The 19,283-nt window shown below is 44.5% G+C and overlaps 1 protein-coding gene across 1 annotated transcript in view; it reads left to right on the top strand.

The window, feature by feature from the left end:
• The window catches only part of LOC142568094 (uncharacterized), a 350,446-nt gene that overhangs the window by 223,124 nt on the left and 108,039 nt on the right, over positions 1–19,283 (top strand). The window lies entirely within an intron of this gene.

The following is a 19,283-nucleotide window of genomic DNA, read 5'->3' on the forward strand; positions in this document are numbered from 1 at the left end:
CTTGTGAAGGTCCCAAACAAAACATAACCTTAAATGATGTGCTCAGCAATGAATGAAGTTCTCACCGTCTGCAAGAAGGTTGTGCGTAAGTGGTTAACTTCATGCAGCAAGGAACTGAAGGTTAAGCAGTGAGTTTACAATTCGTTTTGACCGGCCTAAAGCAATATGTATGTATAGCGGTGATCTTATGCTGATATATCTATACTCATGAGATGTTTCCAAGGGGAGTATTTATTTGAAAGCAAATAATTTACGTTGCTGATAAGAGAACTTATTTTGAGTGAAATCAAACAATGGCATTCTATCTTGCCAGCCTGGGTGGCCAATTTGTTGCCACCTTACTACTTAACATGCCTAACTTAACATTTCATCAATGTACAAACATTACCAAAGCACACAAAATTAAGCAGTACCCCGACCGGCATGCTCCCTCTCTCACGTATAGCAGCAAACAAGGATGTTCGACTTGAGACTGTTTGATGCTTTCCGCATCATACATGCACGCTCTATTCTGATTGCTCTACGTATAAAAAATAAGCTCACACAGGATGCATATTATCCATGAACTATTGTAAGCTCTACTCAGATTACTCAAGTTAGTTGGGCATCGGCTGCATGTTGTTTATGAATTTAGTTGGGCATCGGCTGCATGTTGTTTATGTATTTATGCAGTGACAACCTAGCTAGCTGATGCACAGTGCCATATTTTGGGAAAACGAAAAATAGATAGCATAACATAAACAGCTGGCCAGTACCTTACTTAGTTGAAAGCAAACAGAGATTATCAAATGACTTGACTTAGTAGTGAGTTCAGTGACCTCTTGTGGTGTGAAAAGGTTGATGTAGTTAGTGGTTTTGTGTTTGTCTTTCTTCATTAGTAGTTACTTTAACATGCACATGACAAAGAAATGAAAGCTCTTAGGGCGGAAGACCTGGCCACACAAGAAGTGAGGAAACACTCATTGCCATTTTTTTTATTAGCATAACAAACCAGCAAATAGTTCCTTAGGTGCAGTTTTGTGAATATGAACAAGTTGTTCTGCATAAAACTATAAGATTGCTGTGCTCCATTATCTATTCACTATTCGGGTACCCAAATGAATGATACTCCCATTGGCACTGTGAGAGCACAGAAATTTGCAGTCAAGAGGCCGTAGTGGCTCAGCCTCTGTGCCAAATGTCAAATTGTTTCAGAAGAAAACATGCATACTAGCGAATTAGGTATGCATTCACATCTGCTATTCAAATCCACACATCACAAATAATCTTTCATTCCTTCGTACATTGCTCACCATTGTACCGACTTTGTTTCAGCGCTGTGTGTTTGCAGTAATATAACTTGGAAAATCAAAGCTGTGGTTATTCAGCACACTGAAAGCAACTTTGTGTGTGGGTTAGATAACATAATGCTCCTACATATGGGTCAGCTTAGTATTATCAGCCGCTTTGTTTGCTAGTTCACTGTTACGCCTGAACTATACGGTGTCACTGGATAATGCTGTATTCCTGCAGGCACGCTAGAACAGCTTGGCTATACACAAACAACCGTTTACATCGCACTTAAATTAAGGTGGTGTAGATTTGCTGTCACAGTGTGCTTATAAGCATAACTGCCGAGCATTCAAACAAGTGTTTGAATTGTAAGGGTGGATGCTCAGGTTTGCAGGTGTGACGTTTTGCATTTCTAGTGCAAGGACACATCGATGGACAGGAAGGATACCACACAAATGCTCGTGTTGTGACCTCACAGTCACAATGCAAATAGTTTTCTGTGGTTTTTAGCTATAAACATGTGAAGCAATCTGTAAATTCAAAACTGTATTAAGTAAACTGAGACACCATGAAAAGCAACATAACGCTAAGGTGTACACATTTCTTTGTCACATCGGCCTTTTGTGGTGCAGGTCATATATGTATACACGCTATTTGTAGCTGAAAACAGCATGCATCACATTTAGAGCTCAGAATGTGCAATGGAAAAGATTTTTAATGTGTCAGGCATACATATAGTACCTTGTCCAATGCTTTGCACACAGATAGCTATGTTTGGCACAACTTGAGTTGCCCATTCATAAGGGACTACTACATGCAAAATCCGTTTTGCACCTCTCCTTCGATATTCTACCGTCTGACACAGAAGTACAGACTGCAATTTTTCTTTATGTCAATATTTAAAAGGCAAACAGATTTTTGGCATCACAGGTCTCAATCTTCCACACAGGGCACTTATTGCATGTTCTGAATGTGCATTAATGGCTGATGGTATATCTTCTAATGTGAAAATAGTTTATTCGACATAGTTTTACCTGTATATTTTTGAACTTACCCATAAGTTCTCTGCCCTGCTTGTATATACCTCTTTGAGTGCTGGTATCTGTGGTGTGCATTAATTAGCGCAGTAAATGTTGTGAAAGCTGTTAATTCATAAAGTAGGAAGCCTATCCAATATAAACAAGAAACTTGCAGACAAGGAAATCGCGACAAACCAGCTGAGATGGTGGTACTATTTTACTTGTTTTCGCTTGTGAAAGCACAAGTGTTCCCACTTGTGCTGTTGGATGGTTGTGACCTATATGCTCGTGAAGGTTTGGGTCATTCGCATTTCAAGGAATGAGTAACTGCTACATTCGTGCAACATCTTTTTCTGCCTATATCAATGACTTAACTATATGTGGCAGTTTTAGCTGTGTAATTATTGGTGTAGCTGAAGTGATGTATCACACATAGTTTCCGCACACTACCCGATTGGCGAAAAGCATGCAGGAATTGGTCTTTGAGCTATTGGTTCAGTGTTGGCTTTCCACTAAACTGACTGCTGAAGAGGCAGATTTCACTTCGAAAGGCCCATGTGAAAATTAGCCTAGAACTCATGACGCCAAGTACAGTCACCATGTGTGACTAAAGAACAACACATGACACAACAATGAGCAGTGGAATTAATTTCACAAGTATACAATGAATTGCAGCTGCATTCAGTATTTCACTGCTGGTATACTAAACACAAGCCTTTACGTGAGTTGTTTGGATGGCATAATCAACAAGATCCCTCTAATAAGCTGTGGCAAAAGTTAAATAAAAAGCTGCTACCTCAGGTACTGCATTGGCATAAAATATGCATACTCACATGCAGTGGATACAGGTCCTAAATTGGTTTGCATACAGGTATGAAATGTAACTGCACCATGCGATAAAATTTCAATAAGATCAGCTGAATACCACATAGCACATCTTTAATGGGTATAGTTGGTACAACGTTCCTTGATATTAGAAGTTGTGCTATTTTATTCACACACATACATGTAAATGCAAGGTACACATACATTTGTGTTTACGCGTTACTGTGTGCATCAAATGAATAGCACCACTTATACAACAAGCCATCAAGACAAATAATTTTTTCGTACCAGTGTAATTCCTATTAGCTACGCAGCGATTTTTTTCTCACATGCAGCAACTCAACTCCATGCATAAGTTAAACTGATGTTGCTAATCTAAGCTAGCCATGGGTGTCATGTCCAGAATAATATAAAATAAAGAAGCGACCATATGTATGGGCCTAAAATTGATGGTTTGACAATACCTGATCTGGCTGGGTAGTAAATTTCTGTCAAAAAAGAAAAATTCAGCACACTGACAAAGCAGTGTGGCTAACATAATATAGGGACCAGACACTCTGCCGCCAGAGTCACTTGAAAATTTTGCCAGCAATTCGTCCTCATTGGCTGGTTTCAATCACATAACTAATGCCGACACAACTGTGAAAATTTGTGTTCAGGGTAAACTCATAGCAGCCAATAGGCACGTTTGATATTGTGATAGCAGCTGACTTCTCAGGAGCAATGCACTGTGGCCATGAACATGCTAAAGAATGACAAGAGGCGAAGTCCCCCTTTCCATAGTCTGGCAGCGCAGCTGAAAACGGTTCAGTTAGTGAGTGGAACCGTGGCCTGTACAAAATAGAGATCAGTAAGATAGCCGCTTATAGCGTCCAACATCCGACACCTACGAATGATGGGTAGCAGTAAGCTTACTGGCAGATGAAAGTGCACCGGAAAAACATTTAATGGGCGTACTTTGCAGGCCCAAGTCAGTTTAATGCACATTATTTGTTAATGGCTGTTGGCAGAATGAACACGAGGAAAGAAAATAAAGCACTTATCAGGCATACAATGCTGGTACTTGTGCTATTGTTCGCTTTAAACTGAAGGCTCATGCCAAAACAGGCGACACGAACCAGATAATCAAATAGGGTGGATAAACAAAGTAACGGCAACTTTCGCTTACCCAATTCTGCCTACATCAGTAACGTGACCATGCCTAGCCAGTGAGGAAGAACTCTGGGCAAAATTTCATTCACGCAGTTCTGCTGGCTGCTAGTAGGATATTATATAACACCATACCTGTGACACTTACTTACTTGTTACAACTCGTCCTACGTGTTCATTTTTACATTCATATTGTTTTTTGTCAGCAAACGTAAAATTTTTACCTAATAAGGTGGAAGTATCCAGTTCTTACCTATAACCTATTCATCTGCCATGCCACTGGTGTCTTCACAAAGAGATTCTGTGCTTAGTCACTAGTCAAAAACAAGCAGCTCGGATTTTTGGGCATGTAAGCCGCTTGCATCACAAAATATAAAACAATTTACTTCGTGAAATCTAGAAATTCTTCCTCTTCACACTAATGTCCACATTATGAAAATCAAGGCTGCCAGAAATCTGCATTTATGACATTAGTACTCTCACGCGCGTCCACATTTCATGACAGCGCTGAACGTCTTGACGTATGCAATTATTATGATGTTCCCTAATTTCCCCCCACCGATAGAAGCATCTTAAACCTTGCAGTAACAACTTTTGAAAGAAACGATAGATGTACGAAGCAGAAAAGGCCGGTGTGATAGGGCTTATCTATCGGGGTACTACATAAGAAAATGCAATCGGCAACACTTATGCTCAGTTCACTTCTGAGCACACAAACATCGCGTAGGTCGACCACTTCTACACCCAGTAACGCTGCAACACATCGCACATATATATCACGATTTGTAGCTTGCAAACGCACTTCATAACAGTAAGAACACAGCTCGAACGCCGCGGTCACCACGGCGCATCGCAGCCGGCAAAACGACTCGCACGTTGAATGGCAGCGATAACGAGGCAATAAGAACTTATCGCTACTGATCGTATCATTACTTCTGAAAGTTGCGAGGGCTGGCGTTCACCACTTCGCGGCAATGATCCGCATAAGCAGAACAGAAACCAATCGTGTTCGCTGGGTGCGCTAATCGGACGCTGCTTATTTCGCTACGCCTTGAACATGTGTGCTGCTCAGAATGCACGTGTGTGTGTGATGGAGTTCTCGTCTACGACGCACATGCGAAGCATGGCACAAGAAATCACGAAGTCGACGGCTTCAAATATTTCTTCCGATGCTCTCGTAAACACAACAAACACTTCCTGCGCTCCATCTGTTTCTGTTGGCGATCGCACGCACTGATTAAGCCTGGAAGGGTACACCGGCTTGCTGCTTTCGATGACTATCTCCGTGGGTGCCAGATAACTCTAGTAAAAATTACAAAAAGGAGAAAAATAGACTGTTTCAGACGCGGCTGTAGCTTAGGCCTTACGTCCCCGCTTCGCTCCGCTTCGAGCATGCGCCATGTTTCCTGTGACGACAGCCGCACCGTCCGCATCGGACCAGCCAATGAGAGACGAGCAGGCGTGCGGACGGGAAAGTTGCGACCGCTCCTCGCTCTCCACTAGAGAGCCATCAGCGCACATGCGGACGAGGGCGAGGCGGATGGGCGGATTGACTATGTACGGGCCCTTACTGGCCGCGAACTTGCGATTTCGCCGTGGCCGTGCTCCGAGGAGGCACATGACGTCACACCGCGTTTCTCGTCGTTGCGCTCGCCTCCGCTCGCTTCGCCAGCTGCGTCGCGTGTCTGATAACCTGACGGAGGATTGAAAAGGAGAGCTCGCGTGCGCCGCAACCACAGTTGAGGCGGGGCAGTATGGACGGCGACAATTCTGGTAACAGGAGCAGGCCTGGAATCGACATCGGAACGACGAACAGCGCGCCGGACGACTGGCTGAACGCCGCAACGTAGCTAGACAACCACACTAACCTGGACTTGCAATCAAGATTAACCAAGGCTAACCATGCTATGCCTTAGCTTTCGCTACGCATATCCTGGCATAGCTGAGCTAAGCCACTGCGACTTTTTTTATTTCATGCTTTTTCTTCATTTTTAGAGCGGAGCTCTTAGGAGGCCGTTCCTGCGTTTAGCGTAAGGTATTTTCGTTCGTGCCCCCTTAGGGCCTTGTGTGTTGCTTATGGAGCGCATCGTATCACGCGTTACAGACAGACGGACAGATTTCCCAGGGAAGCAGCTCTCGAATTATTACGTTTCAAGACACTGGTGCTGTTAGCCACGCTTTGGTGCACAAAATTACCAGTGTGAGCTGGCCATGTGAAGTTCCGCACTTAACATAAAAAGACTCGTGGTGGGAGTGCCAGCTGTTATTAGAACAACGTCCCCCTATCCACTCTGTTTCCGGTGGCTGGCGCCGCGCATCGCTCATAGCTGGGTTCGAGGCCATCTGACAGGCCCTCCTGCGTGCCCGCTCATATTGCTCACGATAGTACAGCCTTGCGTGATGGGACTGCTTGCGGGACCCGTATACTCTTGCACGCTCTCGAACGAACGCGAGCGCCAGCAATTACGCTGGAATCTGGTGTAAATAGCCGACGCGCTTTACTCGTGTGTAACATTTCCAGCGACTGTGCTCATCATTCCCGTCGTGCTATGAGTGTTATCTCTGTTTATGCGGCACGAGTGCGCCAAATACAGAGTTGGTTTTTATGACCCACAGTTGCCATTGCCTAGCATTTCGCCGCCACTACAAAGTCACAACATGCACCGAATATCCCGATGCCATGTTTTATTCCTGCCTACATTATAGTCCATTGACAAAGGACACCTAACCTGCCATCCCTTCAGAAACAATACGTGGGATTGGTAAAATGAATGGCGTACCAATACGCAGCACAGTTAGGTAAAATGTAATAGAGGATGGGCGAGGCCTAAAGTACGTTTTTGTAATTAAATCTCGGAAAGAAAGCCATTCACAATGGAGCATGACCGCAAGCGCACGTTATTTATGCGCACAAACTGAACGCGCCTAAAGGTGACCGGCAGTTCATCTTTCTTTCTTTCTCTCTCGTACAACACTCTTACTATGACGTAGCTTGTGAAATTTAACCTAGGAATTCTCTTGGTCAAATTAACCAAAACAACAAAGTTCACTTTCCCTTATCCCTGAATCATCTCTAGTTATTACTGATTCAATAATTTCGTGCTGAATAATAACATATTCTTACTAAATCTTTGCTATAGCTACGGCAAACAAACACGCACTCTTCAGGCATGTTTTTGTTGAATACGTTACCTTTCTGTACTAGCGTGCGACAGACAGGCAGACAACGAACTTTATTTGATCCTGACGAGCTAATGTCAGGACCCTCTGGCAGGAGGCTATTGTAGCCTCTGGCCGTGCCCACGTAGAGGGCAGAACGCCATGACGATCCTCCCTTTCCTGGGCCCTCTGGATAGCCCGGGCTTGGTTTCGGAGCACCGCGCTTCTGACAGCTTCATCCCATTCGGCTTCGCAGGAGAGAAGGCCGTTAGGCAACGCGAGACAACGCCAGAGCATGTCAGCCATAGAGCAAAAAGTTTCACTGCAGCAGGGACAACTAGCGTCCACATCCGAGTATATTCTACTGAGGAATCCCCTTTCATAGTAAAATATTTAGCGCGCACAATTGACAAGGACAGAGTGAAGGGGGACACACGAGCTCGTGTATCCCTCTTCACTGTGTCCTTGTCAATTGTGCGCGCTAAATATTTTACGATGAATTCGTACCAACTCGCCCAACTATCAGTTCTGCTGAGGGATCCCCGCCACGGAAAAGATCCCGTCTGCAACATTCTGAGAGTAGCTGACTGGCCTCTACTGGCCTTCGGATGAAGAAGATACTAAAGTTCGAAAAGCTATTTTTTAGAACTAGAATATTTTCTAATATGTGTCCTGGAATGAAAAGGTTAATGTTTTTCAACGCCTAGTTTTTACTACATGCAGTACGAATGTAAAACATTTGGAAGACGCTTAAGCTACGCCTTTAAGAGTGGAACGCGATAGCATTCAAAGGTCCCTCACAGCTTCTTCCCGTCAAGTGCAGCGTACGTAACCGCAATGTTTACCGGGAAACGCTGGTGGCGAACGCTGTGCTCGAAGGCGGGATTCCTGGCCGAAGCGCGGCCTCTGGCAGGGGCCGCGATCGATGGATGCGATGACCGTCCAACGCCGCAGCGGTGGGTTCACCACCAAGCTCTTGGTATTATCCTGCCTACCTAGGTTAAACAATAAAAAAAAGAAAAAAAAACACTATGAAGTCTCACAACCAAATTTTCTGACCCCCTATTGAGAACACTGCTTTTGTACGCCTCCGTTATTTCGCCGTTTCCCTACTTCCACCAATCTTTTATTCGCCTCTTACTAATCTTTATTGCGGACATGTTTACTTTTTCCCCTGTTCTCGTTGAACTCAAAGGCATCCAGGAGGCCAGTTGTTCCTAAATTTACCGCTGGGCAGACGTCTTCAGATTATAATAAAACATGCTCCAACGTTTCCCGAGCTTTGCCGCAGCACGCACTTGCTTCTTCCTTCTGATATACCGCTTTATGGGTGCGTGTGCTAAGGCGTCCCGATCTCGCTTGGAAAAGTAAGGAGCTTCCGTTTGAGTTATCCTAAATTGTTTCTTTCTTTATTTTGTTTTTTCCTCTGAAGTAGTTACTCATGGCAGGTTTGTTTTCCATTACCGCCACCCATGGGATTATTTCAGCCTCTCTGACTTTCCGCTTGACGTTCTTTGTTGCTGTGTTGGCCACCCTACAGGCCGTATTCTTGCTGGTAAGCTTCCTAGTTCTTTTCCTCCACTGTGAATCAAGGTTTTTTTTTTCCTGTACAGATACCTCAACACTCTCGCAGTCAATTTACTTCTTCCACATTCCTCAATCGTTCTTCGTAATTAATTTTACTGCGAGCTTCCTTCACTTCAAAACTAGTCCAGCCCATATCACCCTGCACAGCTTCATTTGTAGTCTTCCCGTGAGCGCCCAATGTGAGGCGTTCCACTGACCTTTCGTTCCCATCGAGTCCTGATTGCACTACTAATTTAAAGCAAACAACCACTTTTCCAAAAGTAACTTCTGGAACCATTACACCTTTCCACAAACCCCGGAGCATCTCGTATTTATTGTATCCCCATAGCGCTCTGTGCTTCCATTGTGGCTGCATTTCTCTTCCGCTTCACTCTTATTGTTCTTTCCTGTGTTTCCATATATATGTTGCGTTCGTTTATCCATATACCAAGATATTTATATTCTGTTACCCGAGTTATTTCCTGACCCTGTATCTCCGCTGTATGTTCACTGTTTTCATTGAATACAATAACATCTGATTTTCTAACACTAATTTTCCAACCTAAACTGTTGCCTTCCTGTCCACAGATATCAGCCAGGCGTTGCAAATCAATTTGCTTGTTAGCTAACACCACAATGTCGTCCCCGTAAAATAAACCTGGAAGCTGCTACTCTACTACTGTACCCGCATGTCTTTATGAGAGATTAAACCCGATATTACTTCCTTCTAGTGCCTTCTGCATCCTCACCATGTGCATCATAAACAGCAGTGGGGATAAAGGGCACCCCTGCCTGAGTCTCTTGTTGATATCAACTTTCTCCGCGCTCCTCATCTCTTCCCATTCAAAGCAAATGGTATTTTCTAGGTAAATCTCTCTCAAAAGCTGTAGACAATCATCACCTAAGCCTTCCCCTCACAGAATGTCTCGCAAGATGTTGCGGTCTACGTTGTCATAGGCCCCTGTAATGTCAAAAAGGCCAAATATAATGGTCTGCTTTCTACTTTTCATATCTCTATACACTGAGTAAGAACAACCAAGTTATCATCAAAACGCCTACCTGTTCTGAAGCCATTCTGAAGTTCTCCCAAAATGCCATTATTCTCTGTCCATGCTTGCAGCTTTGATTCGATTGCCTGCATTGCTAGCCTGTATATTACTGATGTAATGGTCAACGGTCTATACGAGCGAATTCTATCTTTCTTCTCCTTATCTTTATAAATTAAATTCATTCTACTTTGCCGCCAACTGTCTGGTATTTGTCTATCTTTTAAAGTTTCTTCAACTGCTCTCACCAGAGCTTCCTTACTTTTTGGTCCTAGTTCATTAATCAGCCGAACTGGAACCTCGTCTAGCCCTGTGGCTGTGCGCTTAGGAATTTTCTCTTCGGCTTTCTTCCAGTCGAAATTTGTCAGCACCAGCTTCTTTTCGACCTGGGATCTCTTCCATGCTCTTTTTTTTTTCTTCAAATACAACCTTGGCATTGTCTTGGAAAGATTCGGCTGTTATTTTTCGGGCGTAATGTATTGCCGCTTCCGCTTCCAGTTTGTTTCCATTTTCGTCTAGGTTATGTTGTTGCATTGTTGTTGACTTCCTGCCTAATAATTTTGTGGTTCCAATATATTCTAGGTGCGGCCTTTGTTTTCTCACATATTTCTGACAACCAACTTTCACATTTATCTTTTATCTTTGCTTGCACCAGTATTTGCACCATAGAGTTTTTCTCCCGGTATGTTTCCCATTTAGTGGTTAGTTCATCCTGCGGCAACTGCGCCTTCTTTGTCTGCTTGTGCTCTTGGGATGCTTTCTGTCATTCGGCGATCGCTTCTCGTATTTTCCTGTTCCAGGTGCTTTTCGGTTTTTTTTTCCTTTCCAACGAACATGTTTCTCTTTCCGTATTTCTGTCGTTATTACACTTAAAAGCTCACTGTATTCCCACTCTTTACTCGGCCATTTGCCAAGTTCTTCCTCGACTCTAGTGACTATATTTGTTATTTGTACAGCGTTAAAATTTGGACTGGCGATTTTGCACTCCTTGCTCTCTTTCCCAACTACATATCCCGTTTTCAAAATGATGCGTTTATGGTCACTCCATATGCTATACCCTTCTTCATCAATGACCATTTCTCTCAACTTATCATGAATTCCTTCTGTCATCAGACAGTAATCAATAGTTGATTGCCGTTTTCCCACTTCCTACGTGATCTGTCCTTCTCACTTAGGCCCTGTATTCACGATAACAAGGTTATGTTGCTCACAAAGGTCTAGCATTGGCTCCCCGTTGTTGTCGGTATAGCCACTTAACTCCTGTATGTGGGCATTCATGCTGCCTATTATGATAATTTCATAATCATCCCGAAACCTTTAATATCAGCACTTATGCATTCCACTAACTCGTTATTCTTCTCTGTGCGATTATTTCCGGTCTACAAATACGTAACGCCCAGCCAAGTTTCTTTCCTACTCATTGTACCTGATAACCAAAGATGCTCTTGACATATTGAATTTACTCTTTTTCATTTGGCTGTCTGATGGATGAGCATTCCGACTCCCCCTCAATTTGTTTCCGACTTAGTTCTGTTGCACACTTCCCAAACATAGTTCTCAATCACTGCCGGCTCTTCCGAGTTTCTGAGGTGCGTTTCTGTAAAGCCCTATTCTTTATTTAACTTCATTAAAACTTCTATCTGGGCGAGTTGGTGCATACTTGACATAAAAATTGTAACAGCGCAAACACATGCAACCACTAAGTACCAAGGACGAGACGCAAGCGCTCTATTTAACTGCTCCTCAATCTCTGCCCACTTTTCCGTTATTCTGCCGCCCTGCATGTTTATGTAGCCTATTGCATGGCGAGCTCTCTTTCTTGCTTTCCTCCTTTTGCTGTTATTGACGGCGATGTTATACTGAGGTTCCCTTAGGGGGCCTTCTTCATTACTACCTACTCTGGCCCCCTGAGCGCCTGTGGGCCCCATAAAAAAGCAACAGCGCGACCACCAAATCGCCAGCCCTCTTCTCGTGCAAGTCTCCAATTGCAGTGAATCCCGTCTCATTTAAAACAGCCACGCCTTCTCACTTCCCTGTTTACTTCGACAACCTTGAAACCTTTCTCTCGGCTCATTTTTCATATCGTCTCATTAGCAGCCACTATAGCTCATTGTACGTGACTGTCTTGTACAGGCACCTCCGGCACCGCGCACACCACGATCTGCACCTGAGGGGACAGCTCGCGCAAGTCGTCCATCCCTTTCGGCAAGCGCTGGGCTAGTCCTGTCCTTGTTGTTTAGGACGTCATTTAGCCCATCTGCTACTATGTCAAGGTTGCGCACGTGGGCATCTTCCGCGAGCTTTGCTTTTGCTCGCTCCATGACAGAACACAGCGTCCGCCTTCGAAATGTCCCACCGCCACTATTTTATCGCGTTTCACCCTCTCCACAATTGCTTCTGAGCACCTACCTCGGTTTGAGTCGCCGGCGATAATCACCATTTCATTCTCTCCTACCTCTCCCTGCTTCCCTTTGTCCCTTTCCGCGTGATTCCAACTTAAAAAAATAAATTATGGGGTTTTACGTGCCAAAACCACTTTCTGATTATGAGGCACGCCGTAGTGGAGGACTCCGGAAATTTCGACCACCTGGGGTTCGTTAACGTGCACGTGCACCTAAATCTAAGCACACGGGCGTTTTCGCATTTCGCCATGATTCGAACTTGACAAGGGGCATTGACCCATGCGCTCCTGCTTTTTCCGTATGACGCTCTTACCATCTGACCCCTAACCACATTGCACGCATTCCACGTACTTTGCTGGCCTTCCCTCTCCACTCACGTCCGCGGCCTGCGTTCCACTTTCACAACCATTCTCGTTAACAATGTCGGCCCTGTTCGGCTTTTCCTCGGCTGCTTCAAGTCTTTTTTTCCACTACCTTCCGTGCATCACGCTCCCCATTTAGCTCATTTTGAGCTCTTCAACCCTGTTAGACAAGCTCTTCCTGGAAAGCCTCCATTTTCTGCGTGTGTGCGCATTGGCTCGATTCCTTCTCCATTCTCATCGGTCGCCTCATCTGCCTTGAGCGACTCCACGCACACCGCCCGCTTTCCCGGCTTTCTTGCCATGTATTGCACGGCTTTTTCTAGTGCCAATACTATAATACTACAATATTGCAGAGCACGTACCTTCTGGCAAAAGCCGATATGCACAGGATTAAATCCCTAAAATGTCGCAATGTAACTCTCACCAATGTTTTAAAATCATTCAATGCCACAGAGACTTAAGGGATGACACGTTCTCGCATATGTTTAACCGCGCGGCCGCGCGCTCACTTTGCTACCAACGCACACAGTAAGATCACTAATAGCTATTAGTCTTGCCATTCCAAGCTAGTATTTAAAGGCTATAAAGACTCAATATCCCAACCGGTTGCACGTGTTGGAGCACGTGGCGCGAAAGGACGCTCTGGCTATATTGCAAAACCAAATGTACATGAAACACACCCGCGCACACGAAAAAAAAGAGAGGCTAAAAAAAGAAAAGAAACTACCCAATGAATATTTAAAGGCTAAAAAATCTGCAAATCAAAAACAGAAGCAAGCTCAAAGCATGCACAAAAGCTTGATTTCATCGCCGCCACGGAGCGCTAGAAAGCACGTCCATCCGCCACAATATCTGAAGCCACTCGCATGCGATGTGGCGGAGGCGAGCGCCATCTGGAACTCTTTTAAGGAAGAGGCCCGGGCGCCCTGCTTCGTGGACTCTGACACATTTACGCGCCGGCGTGCGTAAATGGCGGATGCTGTATACGATATGTGCTTTGTAGAAACGCTGGAAAAGGGGCTTGTTTGAGTTTTCGCCTAGCAGGATTATGTTTTCTCGTATAGTGAAATTACAATGTCAGAGCTATGATTTCTATATGTAGTGTGTAGGTCGTAGCTTACGATTTTTCAACGTGTTTTAGCTTGAGAAATTGAATTGGTTCATTGGATTGCTTGCGTCATATGAACAGCCTGGATATTTCTGGTCCGAAAATACTCTTATCGATGCGACGTCAGACGCCGAACGCCGGATTTTCTCCTACACGAGCTTCTTAATGCTTTCGCGTTAATAAGCGTTTATACGCTGTATTTATGTACATTTTTTTCATCTTGTTGCTGCGCCTGTATTGCCGTTAAACATGGTTTAGTTTCTGCCTTTGTTATTTTTTTATTCAGATTAGCAATGATTTCGTACTCGAGGAATTTTGACGTTGTCTATCCATCTATCTCCAAATATGACAGATATATATATATATATATATATATATATATATATATATATATATATATATATTGGTCATTCTCTTTTGCCTAGTCTCCTAGTCTATCCGGCCTATTATGCCAACACAGCGGCCCAAATTACCTGATCGCTTGGGCCGCTGTGCTCTTGGTCGTGATGCCTATCCTTGTCATTCGTGCTTTTTAATCCGACACTCGTGATGCCATCGTCGTCACACAGCCACCGTAATACCATTACGGTCATGCCGTCGTCATACCGCCTTCGTCGTTCCAAATACGTCAGTTTTCGTCATTCTATCATAATTATGATCTCCTCATTCAGCGGGGAGTATGTCGCCGTTGTCTTTCCATTGTCACCATAGCGTCGTCGGCAGACATTCCAGCACACTGTAGGTGTCGTGAAAGATAAGCAAACCGAGCTTCGAGCTTCTAACTGGTGTCGCCATGATCTACGGATAAGCGGGATCTTTTTCTTGTTACTGCCTCGTGTCATAAGCGCTGGTGGAAAGAACGCTGGAGCGAACGTTTCGACAAAGGTGCTTGTCTTCATAGGGCAGCTACTGCTTTCTTTGCAGCTTTTCTATGTACGCGTGGCTCGCTGTTTCTCAATTGGGGAGCAGGGAATCAAACCGGAATGCGGGATAGGGCAAGAGAAGCCCAAGTGTTAAAAAAGTAGCGCTAAAACTAATCTCTCGATGACTGTGGACGGTAATGCGATTAGCATTTGAGGAATGTGGCGACACGCCGTATTCCTCAGGTCACGTTTGTCTATTTTCGGAGACATCCGTTGCTTCCACTATATGTGACGTGTTACGTTATCGTAGCACTTTGCTGTGGCCCTCGCTTGCCAGGGTCGCCCAAGAGCATGGCGGCATGACGCCGACGCAAGGAGGACGATTCAATGACGAAGAAGGAATGACGTTGATAGAGCGACAAACGCGCTATGACGACGAGGCAATAATGACATTGAGATAACGATTGCTAAATGATTACAACCGGAAGACGAAGCTGGAATGACGATGGCACAACCATGACGACGTAATATAGGGTGTATGATAGCGACTGTCGACGACTGCGCAATGACGACGATGACATGACAACGGCGTGATATTCATGATTGAGGGACGGCAGAATAATTACGATGGCGACGAAAAAAGGAAAGGTTTCAACAGAACGACGAAGGAGGTGTGACTGCGACGGCATGGCCACAATGCTCTGGCGACGACACTGTTACGCCGATGGCGTGACGAGGACAGCATCACGAGTGTCGGATGACAAAGCTGCAATGACGATGCAGTGACCACGGCGGCATCGCGACCGCCAGTACATGCTTAGTGGCCCAAGCTATTGGACAACTTTGGCTTCTTGGACGGCGCAGAAGGCGGGAGAACGACGGTATGGCGATGACGAAGTTAGGATGACGACGATAGAACGGCCACAAGCCACTTGGGCGACTGGGCCGGCATGACAGGCAAACTGCAGGGTGTTTCGGCGAGACACTTCCAGAGATTTCGAAATGTTGCATGTGGCAGAGAGCACAATTGTAGTCCATGAGCTGGTATACTCGGAGGCGGACATTACTTGTACAACAAATAGAAATGCATAATCAAGTAATGAACAAAACTTAGCTAATAATATTCTACCTTATTACCTAATGGCGCATATGGTAATTTACAAATTCTAGCCGGGGCGTTCGCATTGCGGATCCACTTGGTACGAGTTGTCAGGATGACACCAGTTTCGAGCTATTATATACCGAACATTGCAGAGAAATGAATCGGCGTTCCAGTTACTTCCTTAACAATGCCTCGCTTTATGGATTGAAGCGCAAAGTAACTGGAACGCCAATGCGTTTCTATGCAAAGTTTGGTATTTGATATCTCGAAACTGGTGTCATCCGATGAATTCGTACTAAGTAGATCCGCGTTGACAACTCCTCAGCGGGGATTTGTAGATTGAAAAAGGTGCCATTAGGCGATTAGTTAAAAACTCAATTAATGAATTTTTATTGTTTAGTCGGTTATGCATTTAAATTTATGGGCAAGTAATGTCCGGCTCTTCGAGTAGACCAGCTCATGGGCTAGAATGGTGCTATCGGCGCCAGCCAATCTATAAAAGAAATGCTGGAAGTGTTCGCTGAAACACCCGATATACAACGTGTCTCATGTATCTTGTGCTACCCGCCGTGGTTGCTCAGTGGCTATGGTGTTGGGCTGCTGAGCACGAGGTCGCGGGATCGAATCCCGGCCATGGCGGCCGCATTTCGATGGGGGCGAGATGCGAAAACACCCGTGTACTTAGATTTAGGTGCACGTTAAAGAACCCCAGTTGGTCAAAATTTCCGGAGTTCCCCACTACGGCGTGCCTCCTAATCAGGAAGCGGTTTTAGCACGTAAAACCCGATAGCTTTATGCAACTTGTGCCAAGGATTTAAAAAAAAAGTGGGTAGCTGCAGCTCAATGAAACCAACGGCATATCGTTTACCGTCATATGGCGCTCTTTAGAGTATTTTTTTATATTCCGCCTAATTAGTTAAATAAGGTGTATTATGCAAAACCTTTATGTTGACTTTAGGGCACCGCGTTTCGTTGTGTTGTAGAAGGGGTTCAGAAACGACATATCCAATATTTTTCGCAACGTACATGCTGCGTAAGGATTTTTTTTCGGTGTTTAAAGAAGGCCCGCAAAATATGAAATAAAACCACGTGACTGCGCTCGTGCTGTTGAAAAATGTGCTTACTGCTCTCTACTGTGTGTTTCGGCACTGCGGTTGGCACGGAACGCTGCAGAGCTGATTGCGGATAGCCGCCTGCTCAAGGGGTGCGTGTGTGCAATACAGTTAGTCGAAAAGCTACAGCGAACAATCTGGGACATGATAGAAGCAGCGCTTTGCACAAACAATACCACGCGGTTTCAACCAAATCAACTTCGTCGCTTTTCTTTCTACGGCAGGTAGTACATTCGATCCAACGTTCGTCAAACGGGCATGTAATGCCCTCACCTCGCCCGTACATATCTTGCAGACAATTTCGCTATTTTTCAGTGGCTATGGTGTTAGGCTGCTGAGCGCAAGGTCGCGGGATCGAATCCCGGTCACAGCGGCTGCATTTAGATGGGGGCGAGATGCGAAAACACTCGTGTACTTAGATTTGGGTGCACGTTGAAGAACCCCAGGTGGTCGAAATTTCCGGAGTCCCGCACTACGGCGTGCCTCACAATCAGAAAGTGGTTTTGGCACGTAAAACCCCATGATTAAAATTTCGCTATTTGCAAACATCGAGTGTGAATCCTTCCCACCCCTGGCATAGACCGCTAAGTTGAGCGGGCAAAAAAACAACGACTATATTGTTCTAGCACTGTGTTACAACAGAAACTATAAAGAAACTCAGAACTTTACCTCTTGACGCAGTCACGGTTCTATAAAATTTGCCGCAAGTTATGCGACAAGTCATAGTAGCGTTGTGCTATTATTCGAGTTTTTTTTTCCTGAATATGTAAAAAGACACTTTCCGTACATCTCAACAACTGAAAGACCCACTTTTATTTCGAGCTTCGTATATGGACAACGCACGTGGCCAAACGTTTTTTGGGGCTCACTGCTGTTGCCGAACCGCCCATTGAACAGCAACTTCCGTCGGAAAGTTGGGCGCGACCTACCCAGAGGCTCAGGTGGAAGGAGCGATGCCGAGTTTATGTTTCCGGAATGGCAGCAGGGGGGAAGCCAGTGCTGGCACCTATTTTGGCCCGTAAAGACGTGTCGAACTGAACTGAGATTAAGCTGATCTTTCTCTGTCAATATTAGAAAATAAAAGCTTGCTCTTTCCGGCAAAATTATTGTCATTGTCTGAGTGTGGACATCATGATCTACCACAAAGTTACCAAGGCGTTAAAGTTTCGTCATGAAATTTGTGGCAAGAAGAGACATCAAAAGAAACGTCTCTGCGGCAAAATTGGCTGCATGACTGGAAGTGGGAAAAAGAACTGTTCTTCTTCACCACATGCTAACGTTATTCGATTGTTCTTGCAAGACGACCGTGGCCGGCTTCACCTTTAGGACGTCATCTGTGCACCAAAGTGCTGTTTTTAAAAACTCCTCTATTTATTTAGTAAATTACTGTTTTGCGAACCGTCCCGAATTTAGCAGGGCACTGCTGACTTTTTCTCGGTATATGCCTGACGACCTTATTCGCGCTACTTATTTATTTCAGATACTGTCAATCCCAGTGGGATTATTACAAGTTGGGCATACATTATTTACTCAGAAATAGTGATAAAACAGGTTTACATAATTTCAACAATGATATTTGCAATTGACACGAAGCAGATATACACATATGGTAGGAAATAAAACATGAATGGTCCATTGCATTTGACAAAAAAGGGGTGAAATTGCATAGGCAGATACAATGCTCATACAGATATTATTTTATACAACGACGTGAGTGGTGTGTTATTTTCGGTTAATATAATCTAATTATTGCGCAGCAGTTCTTCTACAAGGGATACAAATTTCGGCAACGATGTGTTAGTCGTTATGCAGGGGTCCAGGCTATTCCATTCTCTTTTTGCAAGAAGAAAGAACGAATATCTAAGACAGTCAGTGCGAAATGCATATTCTTTAAGTGTTAGTGAATGCTTATGGCGGGAAGGTCTGGTGTCAGCTAGGGATATATACAACGAAGTATTTATTCGTAATGCATTGTGTATTAACTAGAACAATAATTTTAGTCTTGCTAGTTTGGCGCGTTTTCGCAGAGTAGGAATACAGGCTTGTTATAGCAGTTGGGTAGGTGAACCGCTATTCTTGTATTTGTTAAAGATGAATCTAATTGCCTTTCGCTGCACTCCTAGTTTGTTCTAGGTGTTTGTTCTAGTTTGTTCTAGTCTTCTGGGTGCATCACGACTAAGGGCCGGGAGAGTTAATACATGGACGACTACGATTCAAACCGGCGAAAGAAACGCATGCAAAAGAAAAAAAAAAGAGTGCACAGGACGGTACTGTAATCTTGGCATCGTCCTTCGTACT

This window comes from Dermacentor variabilis, unplaced genomic scaffold (assembly GCF_050947875.1).
Source record: "Dermacentor variabilis isolate Ectoservices unplaced genomic scaffold, ASM5094787v1 scaffold_16, whole genome shotgun sequence".
NCBI classification, from domain to species: domain Eukaryota; kingdom Metazoa; phylum Arthropoda; class Arachnida; order Ixodida; family Ixodidae; genus Dermacentor; species Dermacentor variabilis.